General features: G+C 41.6%; 1 long non-coding RNA gene across 4 annotated transcripts in view; it reads left to right on the top strand.

Annotated features, from left to right (window-relative positions):
- Positions 1-12055, top strand: part of LOC107315656 (uncharacterized) — a 29742-nt gene extending 17687 nt beyond the window's left edge. For 3 of the 4 annotated variants that reach the window (XR_014943760.1, XR_001556005.3, XR_014943759.1), the window contains one exon: positions 8623-12055. This is a non-coding gene — a long non-coding RNA (uncharacterized LOC107315656). The remainder of the gene's footprint in view (positions 1-8622) is intronic. The other variant, XR_014943764.1, reaches the window with a different exon arrangement.
- The last annotated feature ends 128 nt before the right edge of the window (positions 12056-12183 follow it).

Genomic DNA, 12183 nt, shown 5'->3' with positions numbered 1-12183 from the left:
GATAACCAAGGCTAACCAATTCCTGCAATTCTACACTAAGAGAAAGACCCACCAGTACAAAGATAGCAAATGGTTTTGCACCGATTACGTTTCCTGCTCATGCATATAAACCCCATGTATGCCACAAGTGGATTGGTGAAGAAGATAATTTTTTTGTTAAGCTGTGTAATTTTATTAATAGCTGCCTCAAGCTACAGTTAAAAATAGTAAAGCAGGATGTTCATTGCGCAACCTTTTCTTGTAGCACAGAGCAGTGGACAAAATGAAGCCCTTCTGAGCCAGAGAGGCTAGGAATCCAGTGAACACAGTACATTAGGACATGGACTCCCAGTGCTAACTCACATCAGTGTGCTCTTATGATGAAGTTCAGATAATCAATAAAACTCAGTTCTCTGCATTCTCAGGCATCAGTTGTTTGATTCAGGGTGACACAGACTATGGAACACAGCAGAAAAATTAGTCCCCTTCTTTTGACAGTGGTTACTGTACTTAAAAACTCCTAGAAAGCAATTAACAGACTTGAAAGAAAGGGATAAATTTAAATATTCATCTTGCAAAACTACATTCAGGAAAGGAAAATAGTTGTATTTTGGTGAGCGAATAAAACTGCTTCAACTTTGCCCACTATTCTCATTGTACTCATAACAAATGCTGCTTAATTCCACTGAAGTAAGATCTAGATGGCAAATTAGGCTTGCTTTCCAACTGGAAGATTATCCCATTGCCACATAGTAAGCAGGAGAACATCTAAATACAAATTACATAAACCAATAACTGAAGAATAGGAAGAAAAATGTGTTTTCCATTATTTTTAGGCAAAAGTAGCGTAGTACGTAGTGTGGCTTTGCGCAGGATAAAACTAGGTGGTAGACAAAGCAGTGTCAGGAAGTCTGCTGGGGGTACCAAGTCATAAGATCAGATTTTTCAAGTGACCTTGGCAGAATATGCTCGAAAGGAGAAGTAGCATTTCTCACTTTGTTCTTTTGTGGTTTGTTTTTGGCAAGCTACGTTCAGTTAATCTCTTCATTTGTTCACATCCCCATCCTCATTCCTCCAAAGAGGAAGTCAATTGAAATAGATTCTTCTTGCAGCAGTTTCGTTATTGTGCAACTCTATATAACTAACATGGAGCCAGCTAAGCAGCAGAAATCAACAGTATGATTGATATCTGTGCAATTTATCACTATTATATTACACACACACAGGCTAATGGGATTTCAAAGGGGACAACAAGGACAAGCCAGGCTGGAAATCTCAGAAGGTTAACCTTAGCCTAAGCTGAAGAAACGTTCTTGTGATGAATCAGAGATAAGAGACAAGCACAGAAGCTCCTGATGGATGCTCTCCTTGAAGAGGCAGCAAAGCTTAAGGGCCTGTTTCTTTTTCACACGCACATCTTGTATTGCTGACTTGGTTAGCCAGCAAAAAACTTACCGGTGATAGCTCTGCAATCCCTTGTGAACGTCTTAAAAGTTTCATTCATGCTACTTTTAGTTAGAGAACAGAAGGTTCTTTTGCAATGACTTCCAAGTTTGTTATCTTAGACAGCCTCCAAATTAAAAACAAAGAGCAGAATAAAGAAAACATTCGTTGCAAAGATTTCAGTTGATCAATATCAGGTCCTCAGATTTTTCTTAAACACTCTCTTCCTTGTTGCTCTGCAATGCTCTTAATAAGTCTTCACTACCCCAGGTGTATCCTGGCTCCACCTCTTCTGGTCACTCAGATGCACTGCATGCACCTGAGCTCCCCTGGGTTGGTCCTGCCTTCCCACCAGGTGCTCAGTCACTGGTTCAATCCATGACTGGGCATTTCCACTACAGAGTGGTTCTACACATCTACTCCCAGTGCAAATGTTGAAGTAAAATCTACAAATCTGCAATGCAGACCACTCCTGAGATGACAGCTGTCACACTGTGTCATTTCAGAATATACTGTCTTTTGCTAGAGTAGTTCAGAGCACATACTTGGTGAGCCTGCTCAAGTGTCCTGCAGCTGGGGTGACTTAGAGCCTGGAGAGTGGTCAGGTAGGAAAATACCATTGATGTAGAACATCTGTGTATAGATAACACAGGCATGCAATAGACTTTGAGGCACCCTGTTGGGCATGCTTGAGCTCCCTGCCTTGATATGGGGAAGATCAAAGCACAGTGAAGATTAAAGCATGGTAGTAAACTACGCCTGAGCAAACCCATGGAAAAACAGAAGTAAACAGCAGGGGCAGAGATCCCTCTACATGGACCAAACTCAGCAGTGCCTGCTTCTCCACTTGTGTCCCTCTTCTGGGGTTCTGCTTTAGGGATCCCCCAGCTGGAGAGGTAACCAACATGAATCTACCTTTCGCATTTCACCAGTGGTTCTGTGCTTTGCTGCGTCCTGCATGTGCTGATTCACATAGCTAGATACGAAACTACCAGCTGATGGCTGCTTATGGAAATTGGGGATCATGTTACTTATTCCTAGAGAAAAGAACTGAATGTTTCTAGCTGCTCTGTGAACAATTTCAATGCAGGCGTTCAAAGGAAGCAGAACATTTTTATGTGGGAGTATTGAAGACTGTCAGAGAGTCGAACAGGCAACTCAAGTTCTTCCTTTATGCAAATAATCATTGGTACATACACTGGGCTACTACCACACAGGTAGAATCACAATATTAGGTTTTCTACACATATATATCTTGTTAACTCATAGCTGTTATCTCATAACAGGTGACCTCATCCTCTGCTCCCCCCTGCTCTTTCTGTTCCCTTGAAGATTCTCTTCATGAGTCAAAAGCCATAAGCATATCAGTTTTACTTCCTTGGTTTGTTTTGTGGTACTTTTTGATGCTCTGTTCATTCTCTGTTGTCAGTAGATTCTTCAAAAGTTACCTGATGGCTACATCTTCTTTTCTTCTATTCTAGCTGATGGTTGGATTTTTGCCCAACCTTTGGCCTGGTGTTATCCAGGGGAGGAGGCCCATAGTCTCAGGACTACACAGCCTTCTGATCTGCTTGTGTTGTGAATGCTGTACTATCCAACCCTGTTCCCATTCTCTTTCAGAATTTTAACTAATCTCCTACAATGTCCCCCCTAGAATCCTGTGATTAGGAATATCTGATCCTCACTAAGCCAGTCTTGTGCCAAGATAACTAGTAAGTCTTTTGTCCTCTAGAAGCCTCTTGTCAACATCTTTCATCTTCTTAAGGGCTTCCTCCATCTTCAATAAGTAACTACCCATTGTAGCCCAGCAATGCTTGCTACCCCCTACACAAACATCACCTCAGTTCCAGCTCCAAAATGGAGACCATTGAGGCTATATCACCATTACCCGGCTGTTACCTGCAATGTGGACCTACCATCAATACCCTGCAGCCACCCTTTGAAAGAATGAAAGCAGGACACCAGGTCTGATTTCTCACTGATGTGCATCAAGTCCAGTATCAAGCAACAACAGGGTCCACAGCGTGAGATGCTGTGGCCATAGAAAAACACTATGGTTGTTATCACAGTGAAAGAACATTATTCATACAAGTTAATGAGCCAGTCAGCAGGAACAGTTCAGTACTGCTGGGTAAAGAAACATTCCAGTGTTTGAGACAAGGCACATGTCATACAGCTTAACTATCAGTAGGGCAAACCGGGGCAAGCCAATCTAACAGAGCACATTCAGCAGCAGATGTTCAAGAATTAATTGCTTGATTAATTACGACACACATCACTTCCTTGCTCTTAACTCATTGAAGCACCCAGGAACTGAGATGATTTAGCTATTTTTCAAATACATAATCTAACTAATGCAAGGTATTAGTACAGGAAATAACTAAAATTACTGTGACTGTTGTGAAAGTGAAACAGGTTGTTTCACTCACACTCATTCTCTTAAATTTCAGGCACCAAAGATGTGTGTATCAGAGCGAACTGACCAGAATCACCTGAGTGCAGCACAGAGGATGCAAAAGAAATTACTGAGTTCTCTGCATCCTTTGGTTGGCTGTGCCAGGAGTTTTACTTGGGCTTTTTTGTTTGGACAGGACCAGTAGGAGTCAGCATTAATACCAGCATGAAGCTTACTTACTGCAGCATCCTTATGTCTTCAGATTTGTTACCTATCACCTATGTTTTCCTATTTGGGATCTCTTTAGGGTTATAGTCTGTCTCACTGCTGATTTAAAAGGAAGAAAAAGCACATATATGCTGAAATCTCATTACAATGCTCTGCTGCCAGACCATGTCATGTGGTGCAAAAACAAGGCTACTCCCCAGTGGAAAAGGGCTTAGGAGCCAAGTAAGGAACAGGCCAGCAGTACCTGAGCAATGTAATCAGATCAGGCCTGGAGATGGCATTCAAGCCCACCCAAGAATCCAGAGAATAAGACAGTGCTGTAGCAGTGCTGCAGATTCAAGACTAAGCTAGTGCGTATACAGAAGGCAAGATAGAGATGTCTCTGTAGACATTCACAGCTGTAGCTGAGACAAAGACCAGCACTCTACCAACACAGCTCAGACAGAAAGCAAACGCCCAGGACTTGGCTTAAACAGAGCTCAATAGCCTCTGCTGTTGTTGGTTGGAAGGTCCTTGATAAGGTTGGCCACGTCCTTTAATGCTTACAAGTGTCCTCACACTGCAGATCTGCCAGTAAGTCTGCTCTGCTGCAGCCACATTGGAGTGCAGGTCTTCTGGCCTGATAACTATCAGCAGTAACTTGCTGTTGCTGCTAGTCATCTCCTTGGTTGGAGATCAACACAAAGCATCCTTTCAGCCCTTCCTCTATCGTTTCTCCTGCTATTTTCACCTGCAAACATTACTATTCCTAGTTCATTAATAGAATTCTTAATACGTCTTACAAAACTCTACATTCAGTCAAAGATACAAACTTCTTTGAGGGCTGCTCCAAAAGCAGTGCCTCCTATTTTATTACATTGGCCCCCAGTGTCAGAGGCAGACACTGGTGGTATGATATTGGAGGCTGAACCATTTGCCAGTGTTGTGTTGGATTTTGTTGCTGTGTGACAGATGGCAGTAGAGGGGTAGTCTGACAAAATGGCGTCTAATATGGAAGTGTATATGAAACAAAGGTGCACCACTGGATTCCTCCATGCAGAAAAATCAGCACACACTGATATTCATCAATGCTTGCTGAGTGTTTATGGAGACCTAACAGTGGGTGTGAGCACAGTGAGGCAGAGGGTGGTGCATCTCAGCAGTGGTGACAGTGATGTAAAAGACAAGCCACATCCTGGATGGCTGTGCGCAGCTGTCACATCTTGAGAGGAAGTGTGTCTCAATCAGCACACCTTCCTCAAAACACAGATCGGTAGTGCAGATGCAGTGTAATCAGGACTAAAATGCTGGACAGAAGAGTCGGTAGAGCTAAGAAGATTTTAGGTGTTGATTATAGCGACTGTAGATTCCTTGGAAGTAATTAGGTGTGGAGTGACCTGCTGGCATTTTACATTACAAATTGTCATGAAGTATGCATGGAAAGTATTATCAGTTTTATTTTCAAAATGAAATGATGCACAATTAAGCTGCATCTCTCTGATGAACTCAGGCTGGTTTTGTAAGGGTTCATGAAAGACAAATCTTAACTTACATGGGAAAGTAGAAATCCCTTAGTACATGCCATGGCTTAAAGGACATTGTAAGAAAGTTACTGCAATGCATCCATAGTAAGTGGTCATGAAATCTGTTGAATAATAAAAACAAAGCAAGTTATTCTGCAGGTCTCAGGTAGAATATAGTAGATGAATAAGATGTAATCTGCAGTGTAACAAACGCCTGCCAGTTATAAAGAAATCATCAGCTGATACTTACTTCAAGATGTGTAAAAGCAACTACATTCCTTCAAGGCCGTTTAGCCAGATGCGTTAATCTGTTTATCTTCTTCTGAGACAGGAAAAATGTCATCCTTTGCAATGAGGTATTCAAGGTATGCTGTATGTGTGACATCATAACTATGCCTGAAAACCAGACTCTCCCACACAGAGATGTCAGTACTGGTCTATCTTGGTGTCTGTGACTCTAAAGCACTGCAGATGTGCTGGGTAGATGTGTCTCACCTCTTATCACACCTCTCTTGCTTAACAGACTGCTGCTCATAGATACAGGCACAAAGTAAGCACATGATCTATGTGGTAGACTTTTCCCTCTTGTAAAACAGCGCTGTGCGGATGAGGGCAGATACGGTAAATTGCAGGAGGCTGTCAAAATTTTACTTAGCGTGCTGAAACCACAACCCTGAGAGATACTGCTCAGCTGACACCTTTAAGCAATTCTAAACACACACAGGCTTTTTTTTATGCCTAGGGCAGAGTCTCCCCTCTCTTCTGCTGCTCCTTAGGTCTTTGGAAATTTGCGAAGTAGACAAGAGTGATAATGTAGTAGCTTTATACAGCACTATATGTCCTGAGAAAGGTAAAAAACAAGAGGAACTCTCAGTTGCTTACAAAGGCATACGTGACTCTGCTAGAATTGTTCTTGAAGATGACATTATTTGGAAGCATCTTCTGCTATCTTCAACACAGCATGTGCTTCAAAATTATTGAAAATTAAATCCTTACTGAGAGAATTCCATCATCTCCTATAGCAAGAGAACCAAGTCATGACGCTGTGTTGATAAGTGAAAACAGACTCTTGTCAAACAAAACACAAGAGAAACTATGAAATTGTTTTATTGTTGTTTAAAGTCATCTGTCAACCTCTTGTTGTTTACAGTTCAGTGACCTCTGGGCTCCTTAAGTACTAAACAGAGCTCTGAAGGGCAACTGAAGTGAGATTCACGATCACCTTGGTCAACGTTGGCCCATCTGGGGTTAAAACCTGGAAGGATCAAATAAACTTAAATACACTCTTTAGATCAATGCAGCAATAACAGTATCTTAATTAGAATTAAAGTAGAATCAAGCATAGTGCAAAAGGCTATACATATATACATACATATATATATTCTCTCAATAAACAACTGTTTCATAGATAAAACTTGTATTGACAGGAATGCATGCGTGACATTTTCACTGACCCTAGAGCAAGAATGTATGCTATGTATAAGGAGTGTGTGCAATAGTTGACACATCTAGAAAGCACTGTTTACGTTATCAGCAAAGTGTATCTTGAAGGATGTTGAAATAAAAAAGGAACTGCCCTTTGGAAAATCAGCCAGCCACTGTATGAAAGTCACATAACTTTTGATGGCAGGTAATTGTATATAAACTTATTGAAGCAGAACATCTTTTACATTGTTTGCAGGGCTGCAACAAAATTAGCTATATGTGGGTACCATTGTTTTGGAACCAGCTGGGCAGAATGAGTCTCTCTGGCATTCCTTAATGCCTCATTAGCAAGTATTACCTCACAGTCATTAAAGAAACAAGCCACAAATGCTTGTGTGGAACCCAGCATCCTGCTCTTGAATTTCTGCTGCAGTGAGGATGCAGAACTGGATTACAATGCTTTGGGACCATTATCTAGCTTCACTGTGGATCGGAATGTTCTCTTACAGCTCCAATTCTGATCTCCTCGGTTTTGTCTAAAAAAGTCCTTCAGAAAAGAATGAAAGAATGTTGTCAGCTCTGCACAAATATATAGAGATGTTTTGATTTGATACAGTGACTGAGTCACCGATTTAGCATAAATGATTTGGTCATTTATCAGAATAGATTTAACTTCTGGCCGACTACATAGTCAACAATACAGCAGATCATTTAGCTGTGTGGTAAGGAAGACAAAAGGAACAACAGTATCACAGATTCTGTAGAAAAAGTAGATTAAAAAAGATGACAGTTCGCAGAGATTCAAGGAGGATAAAATGTCCATTCACAGACTATGAGATGAGAGTAACAGAAGAAGGACAGCACTGAAGACCCCAGTATGTCAGGGCCAGCTGCTGTAGAAACAAATATTCTTCTCCAGAGCACTTCAACATGTCATACAGGACACCTTGGGAGACACTGTACAACAAACATGGGTAACAGTGTACGTGTCTGCTATAGCCTACATCATCAAGATACAGTTCTAGATAAAGTTTTCAGTCAAGTAGAAGTATTGTGTTTACAGGCCCTAGTCTCAGTGTACGACTTCAGTTACCCCAATGTTCCCTAGAGGGCACAAGCAATCCAGATGGCTTCTGTAGAGCCTGTAGACTCATGAATGGGGCTGAGAACCCAGTAGAAAAAAATACTGTAGGTCATCACAAAAGACAGTGAAAAGAGTGGTTTCAAGGAAAATCCAGGCAGAATTTAACTGTAGGTTTTGGCAGAAATCATGTATCTGTTAGCATGAATAGCTGCTAAATAACCTGAGTGCATACTGTGACAGCAGCACATGCTGTAATTAATAATACAACCCATGCATTTTTAAGAGCTTGTTCCCAAGCAATGGGGGATGTGTGAAGGCATAACACTCGTGACAAACTTCACTGTACCCTCATTCATCATTGTGTTAGTAAAAGATTCACAGCTTTCTTTATCCAGAAGGTTACTGTTAAGATGTGAAAAGCAGTGAGGCCATTGAACCTCATCACAAACTGCAATTCTGCATAGTGTGCTGTAGTTCTACTACTGGGAGCCATCCAATGCAAATCTCTCTATGGTTATCAGCATCAGAAGGGTTAAGTAAGACTCCTACCAGGTTTTCTCTTTCAGGTTCCCTGTGCCTTCTTCCTTGATACTCAAAAGAACCAGCACCCCTCACTCCAAGACAGATGCAGAAGACTCTGATATCCTCAGTACCTTCTTCACCTTTGTTGTATTCAGGAATCCCAGGTCCCTGAGACCAAGGGAATGGCTGGAGCAAGGAAGACTTACTGTTTATGGAGCAGGTCAAGGTTAGGGAATAGCTATACTGGGCACAAGTTCATGTGGCCTGATCATTAAGGCTGGAAAAGACCCTGAGTTTGTCTAGTCTAATCAGATGTTGAGCTGATGGAATACAGCCATGAAAGAACTGACTGGTGTCATTATAAGGCCATTCTTGATTACCTTTAAAAGTCTCTGGTGTTTGGTTAAAAGTTCCTGTGAACTGGGAAAAGCATATGTCATCCCTGCTTTCAAGAAGATCAAAAGTTATGATTCAAGAAAACTACAGGCTGGTCAGCCTCCATCTGTCCCTTGGAAGACAATAGTGGAAATTCTTCTGGAAACCATCGTCAAACATGTGAAATACAAGTAGTTGGCATCATTTATGAAGGGAAAGTTGTTCTTTGCCAGGTATTCATGCTTTATTCATGTGTGTGGGCATGTAGAAACACAAGTTCGTCATTCAGACAAACTTCAGTCTGAATGAAACTCTTTAAGACCAATGTGGTATTAAGAAGCGGGTATTCTTTATTACAGCACAGATTGCACTGGGGTTCCTTTCACCTAAAGCACATACCTCGCACAAAAGATCTTCAGTCTGATGGATACCCCCGTCCTGCCCTATCATGTAGATAACAAAGAGTTGTGCTTCTAAACCAGGGAAGGAAGACTGGCTGAGTTTCTGTACCAGGGAAACAGGAGACCCTGCTTGCAATCAGTCACTGCACATGAAACATACCTCTGGGAAACTTCCGCATGTGTAACACAAGTCATGTATGTAAGCTGAAGATCCTTTGTGTAAGCTACATGTGATAGGAGTATAACCTCTGTGCATCCAGTGCTGACTGAAGAATGCTTGCTTTCTAACACTCCAGCTTGAGTCTTACAGAGTTTCCTGATGGACTGAAGGTTTTTCCAGGCAGTACGTAAGTATTCAATACCTCCTGCAAAATTGTGAACATTGGATTCTGCCTCCTTGCATTTACTCAGCCTTTTTGTGGTAGCGGTTTTCCTCAGAGTGCCTGCTGGTTGAACCTGGCTTTCATGCACCCTCAGTTAGCTTCTTGCCATGACTGCACTATACTTGCTTATACAAGACTAGCTGATTCAAAGTGGAACTTACCTTCTCTGCTTGGTACAAGGAGTTCAGTATATCAATGTTATCTACTTGGTACAAAAACAAATACTCTTTCCATTGTCTGCCTTCTATGAAAGACGGTGAGAAAGAGCAAGGAAGTGGGCAGATTTTGATCCTTAGCTTGGGGCCATGAAAAAGCACATTGTTTGCCCCCACCCAGCCTGGTTATGTCCAGGGCTTAGGGCACAAAATGAAGTGCAAAAGACCTTGTCCTTGGGACTGATAAGAAAGTTTCACCAGAGACTGTTAACAACCACCATTCAGACAGAGTTTTCAGTGACCTGATAACAGGCATCTAGTTCAATGGATCCAGTACTAAGTTGTATGACTGAGTGAAGCATCTTACCGCATAAATAGCAAGCAGTCAAAAGAACCATGAGGAGAGTTCTTGCAAGCAGCTGGATGCACACCAGAATCTCCATTGAAGGAGGGACAACTCTCAAAGTCACCTAATGTCTGCATGGATATTCAACCAAGATATGCTGATGCTTTTCCAACAGGTCCCAAGTAAGTGATTTCTTGTTTTTAGGCTACACTAGCTTCTCTAAGATTTGATCTTACTCATTATACACCTTCCCCAGCCTTCATGTAGCAAATAGTTAAACATCATCTAGCCATTTTGAATCTTGTTAATTCACCGTCATCATTCAAATGACTGTATCTCTATTTATATAAATATATTTCTACCTTCCTCTTGTGTGAGAAGTGCACTGTGCTTTAGTCTCCTTCCATGACAGGACAAGTGCTTTTTACTACTTTGTTCATGGAGCAGTCAGGTACAGAAATGAGGAAAAATTGGAGGCTTGTGTTGGACTGGTAACAGTAATTAACAGCTTTCTGAAATATAGACTGTTGTGAGAATGTCAGTCTGAATATAATACCCAAATTTTGCCCGCTATAAACTCGAACACATTGCCCAGAGAGGTTGTGGATGTTCCATCCTTGGAGGCATTCATAGCTAGGCTTGATGTCACTCTGGGCAGCCTGGTCTAGTGGTTGGTGAACCTGCACATAACAGGGGGGTTGAAACCAGATGCTCTAGCATTGCTAGAGCAGAAAGGATACCACTGGTTATCCCCAAGCAGAATGGTGCAATACCAAGCAGTACTGCTCCAACAAGAGGGTAGAGAAAAATTGATTTGATGGATGGTTTGCTTTCTGGATAAGGAATTGGTTGGATGGTAACATTGAGAATTGCAGTCAGTGGTTCACTGGTCTAAGTGGAGATTGGTGATGAGTGACATTCCTCAGGGATTGGTGCTAGGATTAGTGTTATTTAACATCTCTGTGGGGGACATGGGCAGTGGGATTGAGTGCACCCTCAGCATTTTGCAGATGACACCAAACTGAGTGGTGCAGTTGACGTGCTAGAGGGAAGGAATGCATCACAAGAGGGACCTGGATAGGCTAGAGAGCTGAGTCCATGCCAACCTCATGAAGTTCAAGAAGGCCAAGTGCAAAAATTCATTCTTTTGACAGATGGTTTATTCCTTGGCTAGGAATAAGTGATTTAGAGAAGGCCATCGCTTTATTTCTGTGCAGGGCATAAGGTGAGTAATCTCCACAAAATTAAACACAGTGAGTCTTCTCATCTGCTATTTATATTCAATTATTTTTAATATATGCGTATTTAATACTTCAGTCACACATACTGATAGGGAAAATTGTGAAGTTCTCAACCAATATGCTGCTCATGTATCCCCTGTATAGCCCTGGACCATGACCCATGTAGGGGGGTTAGTCTATTGTGAGATTATAAACAGCAGAGTTAGACAATAATAGTGCTGACATTGTTACTTAGTAGTTAATAAGTTGATAAAATGTATAGTTTAACCATGAGACAGATGGAACGGACCGGTCTAGCTCGGATAGCTCGGATGAAAGGATAAGTTCAAAAGAGGAATAACACGTGAAGCATGAAGTCTGGCACAAGCTAAGGACCTAAGATGAAACACAGCGTTTGGGAATAGAAGAACTGAAGATATGTTAATTAGTCTCGAGAATGGATAACATAAGTGATGTAATGTTTTCCTGATCATATAAATACAGGACCTTTGTAAAGCTTGAATGTCATTCACTAGGAGTGACCCAAGCTCTGTATGTTTGTTGCACTGAGTTTGTTAATAAAATCAACACTAGAGTACCAACAAGTTCGAGTCTCAACTGGTTCCTTTCTGTAACACATACCTACTACACATTCATAGGACTATACCACTGTAAGGCTACACAAACGTAACTGAGTCCTCTGTGCCTGTGTGGGGGTCTTCGGT

This window comes from Coturnix japonica, chromosome 1, assembly GCF_054131305.1.
Source record: "Coturnix japonica strain WE chromosome 1, WE-NBRP24, whole genome shotgun sequence".
NCBI lineage: Eukaryota > Metazoa > Chordata > Aves > Galliformes > Phasianidae > Coturnix > Coturnix japonica.
The sequence above is the reverse complement of the archived record's forward strand: the minus strand, read 5'-3'. Positions and strand labels throughout refer to the sequence as shown.